General features: G+C 33.5%; 1 non-coding gene and 1 pseudogene across 1 annotated transcript; one reads left to right on the top strand and one right to left on the bottom strand.

Moving 5' to 3' along the window:
* Positions 1-3,870: 3,870 nt before the first annotated feature.
* Positions 3,871-3,976, bottom strand: LOC111439574. Its single transcript, XR_002709815.1, has one exon. It is a non-coding gene; the product is annotated as a Plant small nucleolar RNA R71 (small nucleolar RNA).
* A 1,441-nt stretch (positions 3,977-5,417) lies between these two features.
* On the top strand, positions 5,418-26,442 carry LOC111439560 (annotated as a pseudogene).
* Positions 26,443-26,685: the final 243 nt, after the last annotated feature.

Below are 26,685 nucleotides of genomic sequence, written 5' to 3'. Positions count from 1 at the left end.
TTTTTTTTTTTTTTTTTTTCTCTCTCCTCTCTCCTCAGAAGGTGTACCGTTACAATACCCCTATTCCATCACGAGGGTACGGACGCGTACATCCAATGGCTGGAGAACAATCGTTATGTTTTGCATAGCTTTGCCGTGATAGTTACTAGTTCTAACGGGTGTCCAGCTAGGGAGCGTCCCAGTGTATGCTCGCCCGACAAGTAAGGTGGCCTAGCGGTGTGCGAACTGACTAGTGAGCCCATACCCGCACGTATGGGCTGTGTGTAGAGTATGTGGTACATGTCCAAATTACCCGTTAGAACAGCACCGTAGGAAGACAGATTGAAAGATAGGTCCCATCATCTCATTTGCATGTGATTGTTGCATTTAACCCCAATAGTGGGGTCACTTACGGAGTATTTCTTTAAATACTCAAGTTATGTGCTGCTACATTTTTTAGGTTAAGGCAAGGTATTCCTGTACGGCCGACGACGGCATCGCAACTCGAGACCATGACACATGCATAGGATATTGGTATTTATTTTCTTAGACTTAGGCTAGAATGAGATGTTTTTAACTTAAACTCTTTTTTATTTTATTTAGTCTTTTATTGTGTCGTTTTAAGAATGTTTTCGAAAAATGTAAGTCCATAGCTGTGTTTTAAGATAAAGATTATGTTTTATGGAATTGAAATGAAGTCTTCCGCATTCAATGTCTATGGTAAGTATACAGAAACAACCTTAACGACACATAATATAGCTTATCATTGCCTAATTAAGTAGAAAATTTTGGGTCGTTACACATAGCTTATCATTGCCTAATGTAACATATCATAGTACATCATGACATCTCATAAGATAACATAGTTTATCGTAACATAACATGACATTTCATTTATACCATAATATCATTTGACATATCATATAACGACACATAATATAACATCACATATCAAAGCATATCACACATATGATACGTGCAGGCCACTAGGCACATGTCATCATACATAAACAATTCTTTCAACCAAACAGATAGTAGAACCACTTATTTGGTTGGCCTATGTCAGAGTTACTAATTATTCTTTGCACCCACCTGAATCTGCTCCTCCAGGTTCAATTCAACTTCAGATCCATTTTTTGATGATATCAATTTAAACAAAATGACGACAAAGGTCAGCCACCTTGTAGTCCAATTATTGAAAGTAAAGAAATATCTGGACATATCTATTCAATTTTTTTCCCTCCAAATTAAGTCTATTGTTCGGTGTTTAAAATTAAAAATCATGTGCAGTTAGTTTCTTATAATTTGAGTTGAATATTTTAAGGTATATTGAAGTTGAAACTAAAGTTAAGAATTGAAAATTATGATTGAATTCTATTGCGTTTTTTCGGAGAGAAATAAGTGCGTGTGTATACATTTATATAATAATTAGCCTAAATAATTCATTTAAATTATTAGGTTACTAAACTTTATTAAATATTTAACCCATTTTTAATCTTTTAATTTAGATTAATGTTTATTGTATGTCTAAGAAATAGGGTGCCACTTTGTATACTTAAAGAATTACTAGTATAAATGAAAATATATGTTTTTTTTTTAATAATATTACATTAATTTGTGCCAACAATTTTATATATTAATATATTTTCTTCTTTCTTGTTCCCATGTTAATTTGGGCAATTTTAGTAGATTCTTAATTTTTTTTTTGTAATGGCTATAGTGATGTGATTTTCTAGAACACTTAAATTGGTATTTAATTTTCTAATCCATTTCAACTTGAACCTAACATAACTAATGAAATTTTGACTAAAAATGAAATTTGAAAATTGATTTGCTTCGATTCCAACTATAACTATTTTGTTTGTAATATTGATAGCCGGATAAATATAACACCCCAACCGAACAAACCGGAATTAAACAAACATAGTTTAACTAGTTGATCTTTTCACGACACTTCAAGAAACACTATTGTACCTACTATAACATTTCTTAAACGTTATAGTAGGCGATGTAAACTAACGGTAGAAATTTTATGCAATATTAAAAGAACTTATTTGAAGGTTTATAAACCTATCATTTTCTGGCCTATCCGGTAATGAATTCATATGGTTTAAGTTTTGTAAGAATAGTTGGAGTCCTACCTTAGTTAATTAAGGAAAAAATCATTTATACATGAGTGAGGGCACTATCTCCATTCGTACTAGACATTTTGGAAAAACCAAAAGAAAAGTCTCTCCATTGGTACGAGGCATTTTGGAAAAATCAAAAGAAAAGTCTTAAGAGGTTATTATCTCAACTTTAGCCATGTAAGTAGAATTCTCAAGTATCAAACAGAGAAGTTATGAGTTTCATAGACGTAATCATAGTGACTCATGTTGTCGAACAAAAGAGTGTACTTTATTCGAAAAATTGGCGAAAAGAATGTACTTTATTTGAGAAATTTGAAGGGGCTAAGAAGGAGGCAACACTATTTTTGGCCATTGAACAAAATCCATGTATATAACGGAGGAATCTATAATTAGCACTTTCCATCACATAATAAGCATATTTGAAGGAAGAAATTCTTACTACGACAATAATCAAACAGTACCAAAGCTTAGTCGTAGTGATTTATGTGTCGAACAAATGTATTTTATTTCAAGACATCGAAAATGAGTTGAGCCTCAATTAAGGAGAGGTTGTTCGAGGATCAAGGAGGCCTTATGCTCAAAATATACAACACTTTTGCATGACAAATAAGCAGACGTGGAGGACGAAATTTTTACTACGACAATAATCAATCAAATATATAAGAGGCTTTTCAAAGAAATACAAAATGGCATAAACGGAATGGAGGAGATAGAAGAATTCTAATTCAGCAACAAATGACAAATAAACTTAGAATGATAGCTTAAGGTAATGAGAGGGACGCAAGAGTCCACAAGAGGACAATTTACATTGTAGGACAACAACAAGCTCTCTAATTCCTCTCTATTTTCTTATTCTATTAATTTTGTATGATTAAGATGTTGATTCTGTTATGAACACAACTTGAAACACTCATCCTCTTTATTAACACAAATTGAGGAGATTAACTCTATTGGGCTATTGGGCTTAACCCGGTTGGGCTAGTGATGCTTCTTTGCACTTTTCATGTACTCACTAATGACTCTAACTCCATTTTCAAATCTAGGGTTTGTTCACGTAAATCTCTCGGTCCAACTCTCTATTCAATAAAACATTCTTCATATTCATCTACCATAATTTCCAATTCTTATTTACCACAAGTACTGGATGTATGATAGTGATCTTCGGGACTAGACTAAAAGTTTCATCATATTCTAGTCCATATTGTTGAGAGATTCTTGGGGCTAGAGTTTGAGCTCTGTACCTCTTGATTGGTCCATTCGAGGTACGCTTTATTTTGTAAATCCACTTCAAGAGATTGATTTGACATCTCCTAGTCTTGGTATGATATCATCTCTTAGTCTTTGTACAGTCTGAGCTTTTTCGTTGCTGAAATTTCTGCTGCGAAATTTGGTGTATGACCACCCCTATAGGTTTGAAATGTATTATAGACCCCAAAATAGAGAAAATCTTTAGGCCAAAGTTTTGGGAGCAAAGTTGAAAATGAGATAATAGAATATATATGAAGGAGACCTTGGAACCCAATCAAATCAAGAGTTTGAAAATATAATAGTGATGGCCACTCTAGAGAATCCTTGTTAATACTATTCATTTAGCAAATAATAGGGAAAGAGCAATCAAAGTATAACCCAGTTTTGGAGGTGCTAAATTCGTGCATTATCAAGTCGAAAATGCAAGCTACCCACTAGAAATTGATTTTTGAAATAAGGAATAATCCAGTAGAGAAAATTTTGATCAAGTATTTTCCACCCACTAGAAATGCACAGTTCAAAAATGAAATTGTTGTTTTTCAACGGTTTGAAGATTAAACACTAAGTGAAGCTTGGGAGAGATTCAAGGAGATACTTAGAAAGTGTCGACACCATGGACTTCCCCATTGTATCCAAATGAAAACTTTCTACAATGGACTGAATATTGCTACTAGATAAGTAGTGGATGCTTCTGCTAGTACAACTATCTTACGATGAACTTATGAAACCTTAAAAAGAATAGCATCTATACAATGGTCAGTAGACTAATGTGAAGAGCAATCTAGGAAAGATTCAATTTAACTACCTAGAAAAAAAGAAAAAAAGAATGGACTAAACTTGACTAAACATTTACTTCTAACTATACCATGTGTTAAATTTAGGAAAAAAATGTAACTCCGTGTAAATCTCTAATTAAAAATAATAGACTTCAATTTAACAAAAATAAAAAATGAGCCTAACTCAATTGGATCTTTAAATAAAAAACATGGTTCAATTTAGCCTAAAAAGGGAAAGTAATAGACCAGACTTCGACTACTAACTAAACACGAGGGTTCAATTTAATTAGAAAGAGCAAAGAAAGGCAATTAACTCAATCATACTTCAATCCCTAACTAAAGATCAACATTCGATTTAACTAGAAAGGTACAAGAAATGACTTGACTCGACCATGGTTCATTCTATAACTAAATACAAGGGTAAATATTACAAAAAGAAAAAAAGAAAAGAAAAGAAAAGAACTTAACTCGAAAAACCTTCAATGTCTAAATATATAATAAGATTAAGTTTAACCAAAATGAAAAAAAGAATACTTATGAGTGATAGAAACCGTCAAAATAGTCAATCAATAATAGAAGTCTATATTGATAAACTATAAAAACATTATATAGTTGATAGAGTTCATAAACTTGTTACATTTGAAAATTGTGTGATACATTGACAAATAGAAAGTTAAAGACTTTTCATAACATTGCGTATATAGTAGCGTTTTGTCATCATTATCATTTTGAGTATCACCAATAATCATAATCGAGATTTTATTTAAGAACACTATACAAAAAGTAGTAAAAAATTCTTATTATAGTAAGAAATTTAAAAGTTGCTCCAAAATGGAAAAAGAAACCATCCAAAAAAGACAACAATCATGAATACTAATGGAATATTATTTGTATATTATCTATGCAAGTCTGACATTTGACTCAAACAAGATATTTTCATCAATAACAACTCAACGATTATAAATAATTATCGGCATGTTTCTCAAAATTGCTCTTACAAATTTAATGCACATATTCTTTATTTTCTGTGTTACCTAAATTTTGTCAAAATAAGTCTTTTCATTACTGTAATAACTTTCCAAAATTACCACCACTTTTTGAATTAGTTTTAAATAACTTTCCAGAAGTATTTAAAAAAGTATTTTTAACCGTTTAAAATGTGACCATAAATGATAATCATATCTATTAGAACTACTTACCTGCAAAAGGAAGCATGCATTAGCATTAGCCTATAAATATCAGTCAATAGCTCTTCCGTTTTCATCTTTCACATTTATCACAGATATTTGTACAATTCAGTTTTCATATGGCTCTCTATGAAACCTTAATGCTTCTTCTTTCCCTTCCGCTACTTTTACTTTTGAACCATGCCTTGGTTGATGGATTAACCTTAGATATTGTTAGTCTTGGAGCCAAACCTGATGGAAAGACCGATGCCTCGCCTGTACTTCAAATAGCATGGGCCAAGGCTTGTGACTCGACGAGACCAGCTACTATTCACGTGCCCAAAGGCATATTCTACGTTCAAAGTGGGAGCTTTAATGGGCCTTGTAAGAACAATGCTATTACTATTTGCATCGATGGTACTCTTGTGGCTTCCTCGACATTCAAGTTCTAGCTAAAACTAAAGCTTGGATTGGGTTTAAAGACGTAAATGGGCTTTCCATTCATGGTGGTGTTATTGATGGGAAAGGATCTGGCATATGAGATTGTAAACACTCAGGGAATAATTGTCCCGATGGAGCACGGGCATGCATTATTTAAGTTGGCTAGATATAACAAAATTTAAAAATTTGTCTTTAGGGAAAAGTTGAAAGAAAATGGATTGTACTAATTCTTGCTCTGAATTGTTTTGAATTTGTAGAATCTTGAAATCACAAATGCACAAAATGTTATCATCAATGGATTAACTTCAGTTAATAGCCAAATATTTAACATTGTGGTGCACGGTTGCCAAAATGTGAACATTCAAGGAGTGAAGGTTTCGGATCCTAGCAATAGTCCGAACACAGATGGCATCCATGTGCAGGAGTCATCAGATGTGACCATCCTCAGTTCCAACATCGGCCCCAGTGACGACTGCATCTCAATTGGTCGAGGGACCACCAACTTATGGATAAAAAGTGTTACATGTGGACCTGGGCACAGAATCAGGTAGGTGACAACAAATAATTTTTGGAAATTATTTTGTTGGTATGAAAAATATATTTGAAATTATAAAATCAAATATAAAATTAGATTTTGAATGAATAAAAACACGTTTTAGAAATTTTTTTTCTCTTGAACATGGTGATTTTAACTATTTCACTATTTGTTGAATATGTGTTTGTAGCATTGGGAGCTTGGGAAAGTTGGCGGATGAGCCTGGAGTGAAAAATGTGACAGTTACATCATCGACTTTTAGCAAGACTACGAATGGAGTGAGGATTAAGTCTTGGGGAAGACCAAGCAGTGGGTTTGCTACGGATATTCATTTTCAACACATTACTTTGGATAATGTGAAGAACCCTATCATAATTGATCAAGATTACTGTCCACATGACAAAGGTTGCCCACATCAGGTATATTTTCTCATTAATCCTCGACAGGTTGACTTCTTACAAATTATATTTAACTTTAAATTTGATTAATAGAGTTTAAATTTTATATTTCATGCGTAATTTATTTATTTTTTTATCTTCAACGAGTTGGAATTTATCTTGTTCAAGACGTGTGTTAAATTAGGAGCATTACTTCAGCTACACTTTTAGGTAATGAATTGTGGTGGACAATGTAACATTCACATATCTTCAAAAGAGTGTTATATTATTCACTTTGATCAACGTAAGCTTTTATGGCTTTATTTTTTTAGTTTTCACATAAAAGATCTTGTACCATTCGAGATAGTTGTCTTTATTCAATTTTCATGCTATATTTTGATTGTTCTTGTTGGCATGAATAGGATTCGGGAGTAAAAATTAGCGACGTAACCTACGAAGATATCAAGGGAACATCAGCCACTAAAATAGGAGTCAAATTTGATTGTAGCCCAACAAATCCTTGCACTGGACTCACCTTGGAAGACATTAAAGTGATTTATGATGGTCAAATTGCTAAAGCTTCATGCAAAGGTGCCAAAGGAACTACCTCGGTGTGGTTGAACCTGCTAGTTGCTTAGAATAGACGAACTTAATTTTGGGGTTAGCCTATTAGGTAGTGTATTACAAAGGTGGAAATTGGAGTTTTATTGCTTCAGCCTAATAAACGCCCTCTTATGAATTTGAATATTGAAAAATGTTCTCCATAAAAAATGTACCATTAATTTTTAATATAGTAATTAATTGGTGTGGAAAAGCGTGTCCTCTAAATTGGTTCTCAACTTCATTTCATTGTCCCTAAGTTTAGATAGATAATCAATATTAGCCTTAAAATCAATGCAACTAAGCCATAAAAACTCAAGGAAATATCAACGAAAAAAGTTGCTAAATTTGGAAATTCTTTAAAGTGGGGAAGAATGTATTTTATGTTACATGAGAAAAAAAGTATTTTATGTTTTTGTATTTATTTAATAATAATCTTAATCATCATCCTCAAATAATTTAATTTAATAAAATTATATAAACTAATTACATACTTAAATGGAATAATTAATTATACTTCTTATATTTCAAAAATAAAATATAGTTAGTTTATCTTACTCGTTCAAACATAAAAATATAGATATAAAAATACATTTATTGTTCTAACAGACGCGTTTTAAAACCTTGTGGGAAAGCGCGAGAGGGAAATCCCAAAGAGGACAATATCTGCTAGCAGTGGACTTATGTTGTTGTGAATGGTATCAAACAAGACACCGGGCGATGTGTCAGTGAGAACATTGTCCCCCAAAGAGACAGGATTGTGAGATCCCACATTGGTTGGAGAGAAGAATGAAACATTTCTTATAAAGATGTGGAAACTTCTCTCTAATGCATTTTAAAACCTGAGGGGAAGCCTGAAAGTGACAATATAGAAGGGAACAAAGCATTTCTTATAAGGGTGTGGAAACCTCTCCCTAGCAGTCGTGCTTTAAAACCTTGAGTGGTAGCTCGAAAGGGAAAACCTAAAGATGACAATATCTGCTAGCTATGGACTTGGACTTTTACAATTTAAAACTTTATTCTCTTATATGGGTTTTGAATTCGAACTTGGACTTTTACAATTTAAAACATTATTCTCTTAGATGGGTTTTGAATTCGGGCAAATTGGATGTGTATTACTTCTCAACACACATGTGAGTGTGGACTCTATGGACTGTTTTTGGACACCTAGAGGAAATAGTGACCGTCGTAGCATCATGGTAAACATGATGGTCATTTCAGTCTTATAGTTTACTGTGTCTGTACTCATGATAAAGGGGATGTATTCTGATGCACATATTATGATGCACGAAAACAAACAATTATACATGAGGTCCCCATATTTATTTATCGTGGCATAATAAATCATGCAAGACAACCTTCATTCTTTCATCACATATTACACTCAGTGATGTGCCTACATAAAATTCTTATAAAATCATTTCATTCCTAACATAATTTTCAAATCATGGCATAGAGGTTTTTCATCGTATTTCCTTATTTCAACACATAACATAGCATATTATGACCTAACGTAACATATCATAATACATTATGACATTTCATAACATAGCATAGTTTATCGTAACACAACATGACATTTAATTTATGTCATAATATTATTTGGCATATCATACAGCGACACATAACATAACATCACATATCAAATCATATCACACATCTGACATGTGGAATGCACTGAGCACATATCATTATACATAAAGCAATTCTTCAAACCAAAACGATAATAGAGTCGCTTACTTGGTTGACTTAGATCGAAATTACTAATTATTCTTTGCAAAAGCATGAATATGCTCTTCAAGGTTCAATTCAACCTCAAATCCATCTTCTTGATAATATTAATAAAAACAAAATTACTGCACAGATCAATAGGTTGTAGTCTAATTATGGAGGATAAAGAAATATTTCGACATATCTACTAGATCATTTAACAATTTTTTAATCTTTCAATTTAGATTTAAAGTTTATTGGATATAAATGTCTAACAAATAGAATACCTACTAACATACTCTTTAGACACTATGATAGATTTTATAATATATTTGGGTACTTATTAAATGAAAATATATATGTTTTATAATATGACATTTTTCATATCTTTCCTTTTAAGTATGTTTTTTTTTTTTTTTTAATTCTATTCACAAGTTACTTTTAGCCATTTTAATATATTCTTAATGTCTTTTGAATGGCTAGGATGACGATCTGATTTCCTATAATAATAAAATTGTTCTTGGAGTTTAATTTTGTAACCCCTTCAAGTTAATTTTAAGAAATTGATGAAATTTTGACGAAAAAGGGAATTTGGAAATGGATTTACTAAGAATCTAACCACAACTTTTGAGAGCCTCCGATAAACATGACGCCAACTAAATAAGTTGTAGATAGAAGATTTAGGCAAGGAAGATGATATTTTAATATATTTACTTTTACTTTTATTATTTTCAAAAGTGGAGAGATTCAATTGGAAGTGAGTATTTTTTTTTTAATTTTTTTTTTGAGTTGTTACACGTTTCCAGTTCAGATATAATCTCAGTTCATTTATATACTTCTTATTTACTCGGTATCACATGCTTATCCTAAAATTCGATAATAAAGCCAATGAAAAAAAACTAACATTTTCCTGTTTGCTTAACAAAAGAAAACCTAATGACTCAAAACAGTTCTCATAAAAATGATATTCACCCATAGCCTTTTAACACTCCAAAAAAGAAAAAGAAAAAAATACTATTGTTGACCTTTTAGCGTTGTCATTTGAAGGTTTATAAACTTTTGATGACAGATAATGAATTAATATGGTTCGGGTTTTGTAGTTAGTATGAACCTCTTGAGAATTGTTCGAGTTCCACCTTAGTTAATTAAGGAAAAAAATCATGAGTGAGGGACACTCTCTCCATTGGTACGAGGTATTTTAAAAAAATGAGAAGCAAAGTGTTGAGAACTTATTATTTAACTTTAGCCATGTCAATAGAATCCTCAAATATCAAACAATAAAGTTGTGAGTCTCCAAATTTTTATTATTGATTCATGGCCGAATAGAGGGTATACTTTATTCAAAGACTCTGAGAAGAAGTTGAACTTCAATTAAGGGGAAGTTGTTCGAGGATCAAGGAGGCCTTATGCTCAATTTTTCACACAAATAATCAGATTTGAAGGACTAAATTTCAAATACAAACAAAATTATTAAACAAAGCACACGTTACAAGTCATATTAATCGACAAAACAGTCAAAATTGCTAAATGTGTAAATTTGAAATTTCATGTTCAAAATTTTTTAAATCATGCAAGTATAAATTGGCACATAAATTATCTTGGACTTGTTACAAATATTATTATAGAACCGAGGTAGAATCGCTGACTAAAAACGTAAACATGTAAAATTAGTTAAAAATTCTTATATGGTAGGATGTTGTGAACTTATTTCAAAGTTGAATAGACAACACAAAAATGGAAACACAATGATGAGCCATAATGAAATGTGTGTTACTTTGACAAGTTCATTTGGACTTCTATACATATAGACTTCTATACATATATAATTATACTCATATATATTTCAAGAACAAAACAAACTTTAAATATATAGAGTTGAGAAATTAATTAATGTCTTATATTCACAAAGGTGGTACTTCACTGTATAAAGCGTAGATATGGTGAGTTTTTATAATATACTTTTCCTATAAATTATAGTTATTATGATCGAATATAAGATCCTCCCATATTATTAAACTGAGTCTTACTATTACAATTTTTGTTCTATATTGAACTTTTTAATGATTTTTTAAGTACTTAAAACGTGCCGAGAGGAAAAATTAGCCTATAAATATCATTCCACATCTCTTCCATTTTCCGATCATTTACTTCCTTTTCTTCTTCTCTAACTTATCACAAATACATGAACAATTTAGTTTTTTTATGGCTCTTTTTGAAACTTTAAAGCTTCTTATTTTCTTTCAACTTTTGGCATTGATTAACATTTGATATTGTTACTCTTGGAGCCGAGCCCGACCGGAAGATCAACGCCTCGCTTGCGCTTCAAACGGCATGGGACAAGGCCTGTGGCTTGTAATAACAAAAAATAATAATAATAAATAAATAAATAAACAAAGAAATATACCAATAAAAATAATTATAAAAAAAGGTTACTTTTTTAAAAAAAAAAAAAAATTTCCTCACTTCTCTCCACTAACATGTAGTCATTTTTAAATTATCTCTCCTCAACCCACCTTCTAGGTAAAAATATCAAGTTCCTCTAAAAGAAACATAAAAACAACTAAAAGGCAAGATTGGAGAAAAACTAAAATAACCAACCAAAAAACAAGATTTGAGAAAAACTAAAATGACCTTAAAGGTAGAGGCAGCTTGACATGAAGAGAGGGAGAAGCAGATTTATGTGAAGAAGTATATTAAGGTGTATATTAAATCTTCCCTTCCTTTTATCCTAATTTCATTTTTAGAAAATCACAGTCCAGTAATACGTTAGAACTTCCTAAGCCTGTGCAATTGTTTAGGTTTGAGCTAGAAATTAGATGTATCTTCCTGTGCAATTTTTAGGTTTGAGTTAGAAATTAGATTTCAATAATTTTATACGAATTTTAGTAAATTACATCATCAGTAATATCATATAAGTAATTATGAGTAATGTCAAATCAGAAATTTTATATCAGCGGCTAAATGAATCGATTAAAAATTGGCAAAAAAATATCTAAGAACAGAATAATATAATAATGAAACTATAGTACTTAATAAATTGTATGTTAGTTGGCATTGTATTGATAGACATATTTATATCCTAAGAAACGTTAAATTTAAATGAAAAGATTAAGAATTTGTTAAATACTTAACAAAATTTAGGAATTAAAATTACGGAAGGAATTAGGTAAACATCTTTAACAGAGAGAAGCATCTTGGCATAAGTGAGAACGAATTCGAGGGACGAAAGCAAGATAATTTGGAGTTAGTGTTAGAACTTCGACTAAGATCATCCAAATAAGTGGCTTACTATTGACATGACTATATTTGATGTTGACACATGATCCGTGGTTTTGTATGTGTCATATATTTTAATATGTATGAATTGTTTACGAATCGATATGATTATGATATGATGTGTATATGTTATGATATGTGAATTGTATGATGATACTTATGGTACGATGTGCTCAATGATATGTTTGAGATATGATACGAAAAGGATGCGATAGACGTACTAATAGAACGATATGGTTTGGATATGATTATGATAGACTAATAGAATGATATGGTTAGGATATGTTCCTGTAACAGTAATACAAGGATACATTCATGAAATGAAATGATTTATGAGATACTGTGATGCGATATGTTATGATATGATATGTATATGATGAAAATTGTTATGTCTGGAAGCATGGAATGTTATGATATGATATGATTGACATGCAAAACAACAAACTAGCATGAAATACAACCCCGACATCTGTATGAAAGATATGATAAACGATATGAGAAATGCTATGAATGACGATATGATATGTACAATACGTAGCAGAGTTGTATTAAATAATAATGAGAATGGAAAAATATTGGGATCTCATACATTATTGTGTGTTCATACATTGGGGGATACCCCTATTCCTTCACGATGGTACGAACCCGTACACTACTAGGCAAAAGAACGATAATTATGTTTGACATAATGTTGTCATGACGACTACTACGTCTAACAAGTGTACGATATAGAGAGCTACCAGAGTATGCTCGCCAGACAAGAAAAGCGGCCCAGTGGAGCCAACTAGTGGGTCCACACTCACACGTGTGGACCGTGTGTAGAGTATAAAGTACACATTCAAGTTGCCCGTTAGGATAGTACCATAGGAAAATAGACTGTTATGATAGGTTCCGTCATTGCATTCGCATGTTCTTGCATTTGACCCTAATAGTGGGGTCACTTACTGAGTGTTTCTTTAAATACCCAAGCCACGTGCTACTTCTATTTTAGGTTAAGACAAGACATTCTCATACGGCTGACTACGACATCGCAACTCGAGACCATGAAACATGCATAGGGTAGTCGCATTTATTTTCTTAGACTTAAGCTAGAATAAGATGTTTTTAATTTAAACGTTTATTTATTTTATTTAGTCTTTTGTTGTCGGTGTTTTCAAATATGTAAGTCCATGACGGTTGTGTTTTAAGATGAAGATGATGTTTTATGAAAGTTTCAATGAAGTATTTTCGCATTCAATGATCATGATATGTATTCAGTGGCTGTAACGACCTTAAATTTCCACTTACTCAGAGTCGCTACTAACGTCTCATGCTCATCTCTAATAAGTAAATATAATTCTTACATGAACATCATTTATAACTTAAACTTTGAAAACCACTTAAAACAACTTCTTCCCTAGAAAACATAGCCATAGTCTTACGTGTTTAAATATGAAATACTGAAATTTAGAGAAAATAAAAACAAATACAAAATAATTTAAAACGATGAAATGCAAAACAACCTATTCTAACTTAACACTAGAAATTTAAATATGAGTCTACCCTATGCACGTGCCACATTCTCTACTCGCGATGTCGTCGCCCTCCGTACAAGTGCGCCTTGCCTTTACTTGAAAAATGATGTGGCACACGGCCTGAGTATTTCAAAGAATACTCACTCAGTGGCCCCACTATAGGGGGCCATGCATATGCAAACACATGCAATCATGATTTACGAACCTATCTCTAATCATTATAAAGGTGGCCTCTAGTCTTGGGCAAATTGGATGTGTAGTACTTCCCTACACGCGATTCACACGTGCTAGTGTGAATCCCAGGGCGCTCGCACACCCCCTAGACCCTCTGGTCAAGCTAATTTGTAGCGACATCTGGAGGTCAGCGGAACCCCACAGTGTCATGCGCCTCAAACACCCTCATCTGTGTGCATTGGCACTCGTGCACATTCGCACTCATCATCATACTGTGCGCATCCGCACTCATCATCTCTAGGGGAAGTGGCCTTATGCTTATGAATATACAATATGTATGAGGTCCCTCTAAATCCATCTTAATGTCTCTTCTGAGACAACCCTCTAGTCTCATCTCTTTGTTACTCTAGTAACACATACTTGTGGATATTTATACTAATATCATTTTCATGCACTTAGGGTTGTGTTCTTGTAACGCCCCTAATTTTCTAAACCTAATTAGTGACGTCACCCATGAATGCATAATTCATTACGCAGAAGCTCATCATAAATAACCTTGGAAAAAACACAACAGATTCTTTCATAAATATTCATAAATCCAAAACAAACCTATCTCTGAAAATAAACCTTTAATAATTGAATTCAAAATAAATCTAAATAAAATAATACTCAATGCTATAACTTAAAACATTGTAAACTCCTAAAAATATCCCATCTCCAATTTCTATGGTGTCCTCAGCTCCGCCGTCAATCGTACATTGGCGCCTTGCCTTTACCTGAAAAATGTAAGTAGCATGTGGCTTGAGTATTTTATGAAATACTCAGTAAGTCACCCCACTGTTAGGGTCAGAAATGCAAACACATGCAACATATGAGCGGGACCTAACTTTTCATAAACTTTACATAGCCTTGGGCGCTTTTCTATTCCAGGTAGGGTTGGGTGTATGGTACTCCTTCACACACGGCCCATGTACGCGTACATGGACCCACCAGGCGGGCTCGTATACATACCCCTTGGGCCTGACTTGGTCGGGCACAACGTGTCACACGTCGCCGGACACCACAGAACAGAAAAGGGTCTGCATGATATCATGGCGAATATAAATATCGTAATTCATTCTTTCGTATCATAAAGGGGAAGAATCTCGATGCACGTGACATACATATATGCATGAGGTCCCTTAACATATCTAACATGACATTACATAAGCATTGCTAACATCGCATATACGTTTCTTACATTACATGGCATCTCACATGACTTACATTACATGACATATTACATAACATGAAAGTACATTCCAGTTGCATAAACATCTCATCACATGACTCGATAATATTACGTGTATCCATGGCATCGATCAACATTTTCATGGCATATATTACTAACATATCATTCATAACTTCACATAACATAAACAGTCAACAGTCAACATAATTCATACAACACATAACATAAAACAATCGGCAGTCAACACAATCTATACATTACATAGTCATATCACATAAATATGGTGCATGCAGGGGCCACAGGGCACGCACCATCATACAACACGTAGTAAGCTAACTCCAACAGTAAGGTCACTTACCTCGATGGCCTTAGCCGAAGTCACTCACAACAAGCTAATCCCAATGGTTAAATACGTCCTAGAATAACCACATAAAAACTTAGGAACCTTTCATAACAAATCCTAGCTAAATCTCATGCTATTTATCAAAATAAACTCCCGACCCAATCTGTCTTTAACTGTTAGGAACCATACTGACCTCAGATGGTAAAACTAAGGGCAGAAATGGCTTTGGAAGGGCCGAAAACCTTGGAATCGATATATTATAGTGATGCTGAGTCGATAAGCCTAGCGGCCGAGCCGACCAACTAAGCCGCCAAGCCGAGCTGCGAAAATTGACAAAACCAAGCCGATTTCATACATGTGCGAGCCGAGCCGCACTGTGTACACATGCGAAGCTATCGGAGCTGTTGGGCGTGCGTATGCTGCTCAACACGATTCCAAAAACCTCGCCTTCCTTACCCAACAAGTGACAAAACCCTAATTTCCGCCTCCCCAATTTTGGCAACGCGCCGACGATCCCACAACGTCCTCAACACCGATTTCTGACGGTCAACCTTCTTTGACACAATGATCCCGACATCAATACCTTACTTCCACTCGATTCTTCCTCTGAAGAGCAACCCCAACGTTCTAAAGGAAAGTTTGGGAGAAAATCGTTTTCAAGGGATGTAAAAGATTGGACATAAGAATATAAAAATAATCCCAAGACATTTTCCAATAAGGCATTCTAGGGTTTTAAGATAAGGAAACTTGTAGAGATAGGAATGTTTCTATTAGGTAATAAAAGTCTTGCAGGAAATCTGGGAGATTACATTTAATTATTTATTTTATTTTATTTTATCCTAGAAACTCGAATCGTTACAATTTCCATTAACGTAATAACTTCCTTGTTGAAAATTGCAGTGCGAGAATAGATACATAACATAATATCTTAGTCATTTATAGAAATAAAAATAAAATCTTAACTAAATATGACAAAAATGGAAAATCTGAATCTTATATCGATCTAACGACATGATGCAGTATGACACTCAATATCATATGGCATGCTCAATATGAAAAACATCATCATATTAAGGTAAACGTCACGCAATCATCATACTCATCATATTGCCACAAAATGCATCAAGCATATTAAGTACGTTATTCATCAAAATATATATATACTATGCACATCATCAAGCATCATAACTCATATATCATCATACACTCATACATCATCATATACTAGTATACGACATCATACGATACAACTCATATATTTTCATAACTCATACATCATCACATACTATCATACGACATCGTACGACAGTTCATACATCACCATAATGCATACAATTTTTAACCTATACTATAGTAAGGTCACTCATTGATTAGCTTGTTGTCACGAATTTATCCTTAATGAAAGTTTGATTGTCTTCTGAAATCCAACTCAACATATGTGAGTTCATGACATCAGTTTCAAGTTCGAACTTCTATAAAATTATTTCTCTAACTTACATTGACCCATGTGTTAAACATCATACCAATATTAGAGGCTTTGCATGAATAAAGTCTTAAATGTTTATTTAGGTTTGTTATAATTTCATTTTCATGCCATCCATTTTAAACTTTTAATATTTACCGTATATTTTCTTGCCTGTGTTTCCCTTTTCTTCTTATTTTAATCATGTCCACAATTATTTTTTTGCCCATTTGAATAGATTCTTGAGTTCACAGATAATCAATTCCATTATCTTCCACCTTTTTTTAGTTCTCTGTATTTCATCTGTTTTTTTCACAAATCTTCTTTTTCTTGTTAAACTTTTCCTCTCCAAATTGATATTGGCCTTATTGATTCAACTTATTTCTATAACCTAATATGCTGATTCAAATCTAAATAACTAGTCAATTAATTAGATAAGGGAAAAAGAAATTGGATCCCCACTTAATTTCTTGTAACCCAATTAGATATATGAAAAGGAGATCTAAAAAATGTGCTCTAAAAAATTACTTACTGCACTAACAAAGCAAGATTTCTCCTCGATTAAATCTCGGAGCTCTCCAATTAAATCTCTAGCTGTGTAAATCTTGTCGTTGGTATTTTTTTCTTTTGTTTTTTAATTGTTGCAGTAACCACCTATACATCCTCGATTTTGAATTTTGTCTGACAAGTTAGTTGAGGAGAGAAAGCTGGGAGAGGAAGAGGAATTAGCGGAGACTATTTTAGAGAAAATTATTATTTTTGTTATTTAATTATTAATTATTATCATTCTTTTTTTTTGTACGTTGTTACAGCTGACTTTAAATTAAGTAGAAAATTTATGCTACCATGGTCATACGTGTTTGAAAACATAAATCAGAAATGAAATTAAAAACAATAATGATAAATAATTCAAGAGCCTAAAATTCATAACAACCTATTCTAACCTATGCCTAGGAATTTAAATATGCTACTAGCATATGCATGTGTCATGGTCTTTGATTGCGATGTGGTCGTCACCTGTACAGAGGCACCTTGCCTTTACTTAAAAAAATGATGTAGAACACGGCCCGAATATTTCAAAGAATACTCAATAAATGACCCCACTACATGAGGAAAGCCAACCATAAGCACACGGCCTGAGCTGAGCCAATCAATAAGTGACCCCACTCAATAAGCACCCGGCCTGAGTTAGCTTTGAAAACCCACCTCCAATTCGCTAAAACCTCAATAGATCTACGTTTCTAGGTACGTTAGAGGTGGATAACACCGTGGAAGTGAAGAAGGTGAAGGGTAGGAGTCATGCATTTCTCCATGTACATAAGCATTTGGATACTTTCCCTTTTATGATGATGAGTACGAACGCGTACGTTACGATGGTGATGGTGATCATGCTGAGCATAACACTCAGGGGTCTGCTGACCTCCAGACGTTTCTACAGACAGCTAGCTCGACTATGATGGGTTCAGGGGGTGCTACTCGTTTGGAGAGGTCATGTGTAGGAAAGTACTACACATCCAACTTAGTACGGACTGAAGGTCACCCCTAGGATGTTTTATTTAATGATAGGTCCCTAGAGCATTATTGCATGTGTTTTCATTTTTCATAGCCACTACAGTAGGGTCACTTACTGAGTATTCTTTGAAATACTTAGGCCGTGTGCTACATCAATTTTTAAGTAAACACAAGGGCCCCATATATGGTTGATAGTAGCATCGTAAAGCAGAGACAATGACACGTGCATAGGCTAGGAGCATATTTCATTTTCTAGAATTAGGGTAGAATAGGTTGTTATGCATTTCATGTTTTTAAATTTATTTCATTATCATTTTCAATTTTATTTTTGAATTATGTTTTGAACATGTAAGACCATGACAGTACTTTTATTGATGAAGTATATTTATGTTTGAAATCTAGGGTCGTTACATATCTAAAGTGTTTTTCTTTCAATAACTATTGTTACAACTTGCCAAGCTACTTCCGTCATGTCATCTCTCCCTAGGGCACATTCTCGACCAACAAATAGTTGAAGATTCTTTGATGTCGTCACATGAAGCCTATCTTTGGCACAAGTGTACTCAAGGTACGACGCTCGTAGATCAAGCTCCTCAAAATCTACTAACAACATTTTCGGACCCATCACTATGAAAGTTCACTAACTACTAGTCCCCACATCATCATAGAATCTAGTTGAGAGTAACTATTGAGGATTGTTGGGAGGGAGTCCCACATTAGTTAATCTAGGGATGATCATGGGTTTACAAGTAAGGATTACATCTCCATTGATAATGAGGCCTTTTAGGGAAGCCCAAAGCAAAGCCACAAGAGCTTATGCTCAAAGTGGACAATATCATACCATTGTGGAGAGTTGTGATTCCTAACATGGTATCAAAGTCATGTCATAACTTAACTATGTCAATAGAATTTTCAAATGTTGAACAAAGAAGTTGTGAGCCTCGAAGGTGTAGTCAAAAGTGACTCAAGTGTTAAACAAAGGGTGTACTTTGTTCGAGGACTCCAAAGAAGGTGTCGAACCTCGATTAAGGGGAGGCTGTTTGAGGGCTCCATAAGTCCCAAGGGAGGCTATTTGAGGGCTCCATAAGTCCTAAGAGAGGCTAAGTAAAGAATATATCTCCATTGATACTATTGATAAAGAGGCCTCTTCAGGAAGCCCAATGCAAAGTCATGAGAGTTTATTCTCAAAGTGGACAATGTCACACCATTGTGGAGAGTCGTGATTTGTAACAGTAACCCCATAACCGATGCCCCCAACTAATCGAGACTAAAAAGACGAAAGTGACAATAAATAAAATTAAAAAATGCCACAAAATAAAAATATAAAAGAAAATAAAAAATGCCACAAATGTCAAAATTGACTGTCGCTTCGAAACGATACCCCTCTATGACAATACAGCTCCTAAACACCTCTCTACCTCAATCGATACCTGAAAAAGAAAGGAGAAAAAAGGGGCGAGTATAAAAGATATACTCAATAAGCAACCTATTTGTATGTAGGCACTCATCATTTTCTTCTCCTAGTAGATTCTCACGACTTTCTTTTCATCTATACGAAGTTCCAATTGATTCCGAACTGATCATCAACTCGTCTAGTCCCTAGTCCCTTGTCGAAACTGGTTTACGGCGTGTCGACATTGACCTGTTTCTACACTTAATCGAATTGTTCATGCTAAACCACTTACCCGCGTAGTCCCTGATCTCTACCAAGACTGGTTTACGAAGTCGCAACGTCAGCTTTAACTCGTTTCTACGCTCAATAGGTGCTCTTATGTTAACACTTACTCGTGTAGTCCTTAGTCCACCAAAGAAGGACTGGTTTATAGGTTCACCTATTTCTACCAATAAGGGCTCTCCACCTACTCGTGTAATCCTTAGTCCAACCAGGACTGGTTTACAGGTTCCTCTATTTCTATACTACCTTTGATTTTACATGTAAACCACACTAATTATAGCACTCTAATCTTAATTGTGATCTTGATGCCTGCTCTACTAGAGAAAAATATAACTAACAACCGACTCTAATACATAAATGCATGAAAGTCATGACATAAATCATACACACGATCAACAATCAAACAAGCTCAACAGGGAGATAACATTCATCAATCACTCGAAGAATAGATCAGAATATCCCTTCCTCCATCATACCACATCGAAAAACATTAATTAGACATGCTTCTCAATTCCCTTTCTCTAAGGGCAATTTCATAATTTTATAGTGTATGTCATAATTACACATGTTCTAACCACCTAAGGTCCATCATGCTTGCATACTAGCTAGTCCTAGCGATCCCTACTAGTATTACTTGCCTCAAATCCAGATTGTTACTCACTCGAATGAAGCATGCCCTTTGAAACTTGAATCAAGTCAAATTTAGGCCAGTATGCATCAAAACTAGGATGAAATACAATCGAATAGGAGTCAAATCAGGTTAAAAGGGGAACCTCACGCATTGGTTCACAAGCCCCACGCGCATACGAGCGCGCTCTAAGGTGTTGCCACATGGCGCAACCTGAATGGTCCACCAAGGTCGAGGGCGTGAGTTTGAAACTGTGGGCACTCGCTGGGAGTCTGGTTTTTCTTACGCTGAGTCGGGTCAGATCATCTTTTCGGGACGCACGCAGATTATTGGGTAGCCGGCCTTCGAATCCTGCCTGACGTAATATTTTCTTTATTTTTTCTCCACCAATGCACCCGTCCTTTCTTTCCTCCTCAACGCCTGAAATGTGTCCCCCAGTCGTTCATCTTATTCCTCCTCAACACTGCAATTTCTAGAAGGTCAATTATTATCTATTTTCTTTCTATTTTCATATTTCTTTCTACATAACTTGGATTAATACGATTCCTTCACAAGATTTGGTAGAATATATATCCATTTACAAGTATGTATTTTTCTTATAATTTATTTCTAATCACATACATAATTAACTTAGTCCAAAGTTGACAAGAAACATCAATACCTACCTCTTTTGATGAACATCGGAACTCCTATTTATAATCTGAATCAACCGACTCCCTTCAAAGATTATGAGCTTCATCCTCCCTAGATTAACATACTCAGAACCTTACTCCTAATATTTCTCACATATCTTAGGAAAATCCTAAAGCAAAATTTCAAGAACTTACCTTCGAATTTTCTTCGTTCTTTGACGTTTTTGTACGATTCAAAGGTCCATGAAAGATGTGTGAATAAAGCTCCGCAAAAATAAGACTCCTTACTGGATAGGAGTTGTGGCAGTTACTTCTCATTCTCTCTAGAACCTTCCTACTTCCCTATTCTCTTTTTCTTTTCTTTTTTCTTCTTCTTCTCTTTACATTTCCCTAATTAAGGAGGGTAAAATGACAAATACTTTTTTTTTGGTGTTGACTTTGACCACTTTTCTAATTTCCAACATTTTTCTTTTGTATTTTTCTTGAGTTTGTAGGACTTTTTCAAGTATTTTTCTCTTCTACATTATCTTAAAATTTTCATCCTTAAGCCTCTCAATAAATTCTCAGAAATTTGGGCTCGACAGGTATTTAATACCTCATCGAAACTCGATATTACAATATTGATAAACTATAAAAATGTTACATCATTCACGGATTCCAAAAAATTGTTACGTTTAGAACTTATGTGATATGTTTACAAATAAAAAGTCGAAAGACTTTTCATAATATTGTGTGATAGCGTATGAATATTTTCATTTTGAATGGCACCATCTTGGTTTAGGATGTCTATCCAAAATATGTCGAACACATAAAATAAGAAATACTTATTATAATAGAAAGTTTAAAAGTTGCCCCAAAATGGAAATAGAAACTAACCCATAAAGGCAACATAATCATGCAAGTTCAATGGTTGGTAAACAACATAATTGTCAACAGGTTTCTCACATTTGATGCACACATTCTTTACTTTCCTATAATAAGCTTATTTTACTTTTATTGAATACTTTTATAAAAATTTATAACCCGTAACATCGAAGGTAAAATCTTTCAAGTTATCTAAATTTTGTCAAATTAAGTCTTTTAATTATAATAATATTTTTCAAAATCACTTCAACTTTCCGTCACTTTTAAACAACTTGAGGCATGCATTAGCCTATAAATATCACTCCATAGCTTTTCCATTTTTTCATCCGTTCTCCTTTCTTTTCTTCTCTCACACTTATAAAAAATATTTGTACAAGTCAGTATTCATATGGCTCTTTATGGTAATGTTTCTTATTTCTCTATGGCTACTTCTGTTTTTGAACCATGTCATGACTGATGAATTAACATTAGATATTGTTAGTTTCGAAGCGAAGCCTGATGGATAGACCGATACTTCACCTGTGCTTCAAACAGTATAGGCTAAGGCTTGTGACTTGTCGAGACCAGCTGCTATTAACTTGCCCAAAGGCACGTTCTACATCCAAAGTGAGCGCTTTAGTGGACCTTGTAAGAACAATGTTATTACTGTTCGCATCAATGACACTCTTGTAGCTTCCAAGATAATGTCATATAATCATACATATCTAATATCATCAACAACCACATATAAGGTTGGCTAGACACTATTACTTTGTCAACTTTCACTTTTTCACAAGTCATCAATATTATTCTGGAGGATGTAGATACCGATAGCTCATAGCCTTACTCTATTTCAAGTTGAGCTTGACGAACAAACTTAAACGATATAAAAGAATGTGTAGAGCCTAAATCAAATATAGTGTAAGCATAATAGCCTCACAGAGGTAAAGTGTCTGTCACCACGGTACGGACATCCTCCACAACTTAGCTAGTCGTGGCATAGGCTTTACCTCAGGTCCGATTCTGACAACTAACACTTGTTTGACCACCTCCACCTCATGAGAAAATTCTCTCAATTTTTACTATGTTCGGATATATCGCACTTCAACACATTCTTGGAGGTCGACGATCAATATATCATTATACTTTTTACTGTTGGGATCCATAAGACATCTAAGTATACTCCGCTTACTCCCCACTCGCACCTGACTGCTAGAACTATAGTCACTTCGTGGAGTATTTATATCTAATTAATAGCAACTTTGAAAGTGGTAGCAAAGTCATGAGATGCATGTGCTGACACTGAACCCTGGGCTCCACCCTCAAACTTTTGATAAAGAGTTTTGTGTTCTCTTCTCCGGTATTAACCAAAAGAGGAGAAAATCTAGATAATTGTGTAAACTATATATCGTACTCATCCACTGATCGATTAACATTCTTCAGCTCCAAAAACATTATCCAATTACGAAATAGCACCAAAGTAGGGTAATATTTTTCACAAAACTCTTGTTTAAATGCCGATCAAGATATTGGACCTCCAATAGTATCCATATTAGACTCTTTTGATTTTCACAAAAAATAAATTGGTCCTCCTAGCATGTACGTGGCATATTGAACCTTGTAGCTTTTCAGATTGTTCATGTATCTAAACTTCGTTTCAATAGACTCCAACCACTATTTAGCTGCTTCAATATCTACCCCTCTACTTTCAGAAGTATGTGGTTCATGTCTCATAGAATCAGGTAAGTACCCACTCTCCTCAATCATAAAATGTTTATCATATGGTATTACTTCAGGTGGTGTCTCTATCAAGACTACTGTACTTGGTGGCACTGTCGGATTTGGTGGAGGTACTGATGTCTGAACATCCATTCCAGGTACTTCAACAAATGGACTTGCTTGATTAACCACTACGGGTATAGGTGCCATTGGAGTTGTCTGACTCCAAAAAGTAGCAAGAGCTGCCTGCAATGCATGATTAACTTGGTTATGGATCAGTGACTGTAATGCCTCGAGAGTAATAATAGTGGCCAGTTGATGCTTGGATGCAGCTAGTACAATACACTCTAGATTCGCCTCTACTGGAACAATCCTCTCCAGAGGCTACTCCTCACTCCCCGAGTCCACTTAAAACATACTGAGTTCCATATTCCTCGATAATACCATAATCTGTCACACAAATAAATTATTGATCACAACTAATTATTATAAACTTTACGTAACACTTCACACAACTTACTTATATACCACTTACCTAACCGAAGCGAGATACAACTGAGCCAAACTAGAACTAGAGGGATCTATACTGTCTATCTTAGACGGTCTACAAAACCTAAAACGTAAGCTCTAATTCCAACTTGTAACTCCCACTCATTGAAAGATCAAATCACGGAAGTTACTACTAATGCAGATAATTTATTTACAAAATAAAAATATTTTCTTTAAATTAAGTAAAACATTCAAGAAACATAAACTAGGGAATACTTACAAACTCAAAACGCCCTATATAATATATAAGTTCACATACAAAAAAATAATAATAATAATAATAATAGACTCAGGTCGAGATAGGATTCCCTAAACTCTCCAACTCGGTTGCTTACTACCTCGGTTACTCAACATCTCTTTTATCTTGAAAGAAAAATTAAAATAATTTCGATGAATAATTAATTTAGTCGGTAAGTAGCTAACTTGTCTTTTACAAGTTTTATTAATCATGTTTTCAATCCTTCTTAAGTTTTATTCACCAATAATTCATAGTTTCTTTTACTAGGATCTTTTGTTCTTTAAAAGATATTCTAGCTATATAGACACTTTACGCATGAATATAATTTTGTAAAATTTTGATGTTAGAGGATAAAACAAGACTATATTAGATATATATCGGCTATGATAACACTCTTGTTAGGATATGTAATAGAGGTTACATAATAGAGGTTAGATAATGAATAAGACTGCCTTCAAAATTGTGTGACAATTTTGGGATCATGGATGAGTAGAAAACTTAGTTTAAAACACTCCAATAATTTGAATTATTAAGCATACGCTAAAATAAATTCAAAGAGGTTAAATACATTCAAAATTACATCTAAGTGGAGGCTATTCCTATATTCTTTTATTTAATTCTAAATAGAAAAAGGTATTTGGAGGCTAAGTGAAACCTTTAACAAATGTTGTTAACAATTTAATTATACTCAAAAGTGAGGTAGATCCTAGTTATTAATTGGATAAGTCTCATTCTAGTTGGAGAGTTATGAGATGACTCAATCCTATTGAAATCTGAATTTTCATGTTAGATAACAAAATTCAAGGCTTATTACCCTTAGAATAGTTATGAAGAATGATGACAAATGATAAATACGTTTAAAATCATAAAATTTAGGGATTTGTAGATGCTCTTGATGAGGTTAAGCTCATAGAATATAAATGGATCTACAAAAGGAAAATTATGTACCAACAAGAAGATATAGATCTTCAAAATGAAACTTATCACAAAAAAGTTGATGAGAATGTAGCTAAAGTGACTTTGAGTCTATTAGTATTTTCTAATTCATTTTTTTATATATTAGATATGGTGAAGGAATATTTAGAATTCCTTTATGAAAACAAATCTACAAAAATGCATCTATACAAATTATTGTATAGATTTATTATTAAAAATCAAAATGTTTGTTAAAAAAATAAATAAATAAAAGTTCTTTATTCAAATGAATTTAACATATATATTTTTTTTTTAATAGAACGTTTGATAGAATAGTTGTATATGAAAACAAGAAAATTATTAATTGCTTATTGGATTTTCTCACTTTTTTTTTTATTTTTTTTATTTTTTTTTATGTTTTTAGGTGGATGACGTATTACTCCTTAGGGATGATGTAAGCTTTCGATCTAACATAAATAAATAACTATCTAACCAATTTTAAATGAATGATTTTGGATAATTCTAAGAATAGAGATTCATGAATAAATGTTAATATTGCCTCATACCTCTGGTATTGATAAAATTGTTGTCAAATATTTGATACAAAACTTCAAAGAACGATAGTGTATTATTCAGATATGAAATTAGAAGAATAGTATCCTAAATAACTTCAAAGGTTGAGAGTAAATGATAAAGATGCCAAAGGAACGACCTTTGGTGTGGTTGAACCTCCTAGTTGCTTAGAATAGACGAACCTAATTTTTGTATTAACAAGGTATTATATAGGTGGATAGAGGAGTTCTATTGCCCGAACCTAATAAACGAACGCTTATGATTTAATTTTCTTATCATTCAGACTAACACAACTTATATTACCCGAGCCTAATAAACGAACGCTTATGATTTAATTTTCTTATCATTCGGACTAACACAACTTATATTGCCCGAGCCCAATAAACGAATTCTTATGATTTAATTTTCTTATCATTTGGACTAACACAATTTATATTCTG

The sequence above is a fragment of the Cucurbita moschata genome, unplaced genomic scaffold (assembly GCF_002738365.1).
Source record: "Cucurbita moschata cultivar Rifu unplaced genomic scaffold, Cmos_1.0 Cmo_Scf00096, whole genome shotgun sequence".
NCBI classification, from domain to species: domain Eukaryota; kingdom Viridiplantae; phylum Streptophyta; class Magnoliopsida; order Cucurbitales; family Cucurbitaceae; genus Cucurbita; species Cucurbita moschata.
Note: the sequence above shows the minus strand (reverse complement) of the source record. Positions and strands in the feature narration are given on the sequence as shown.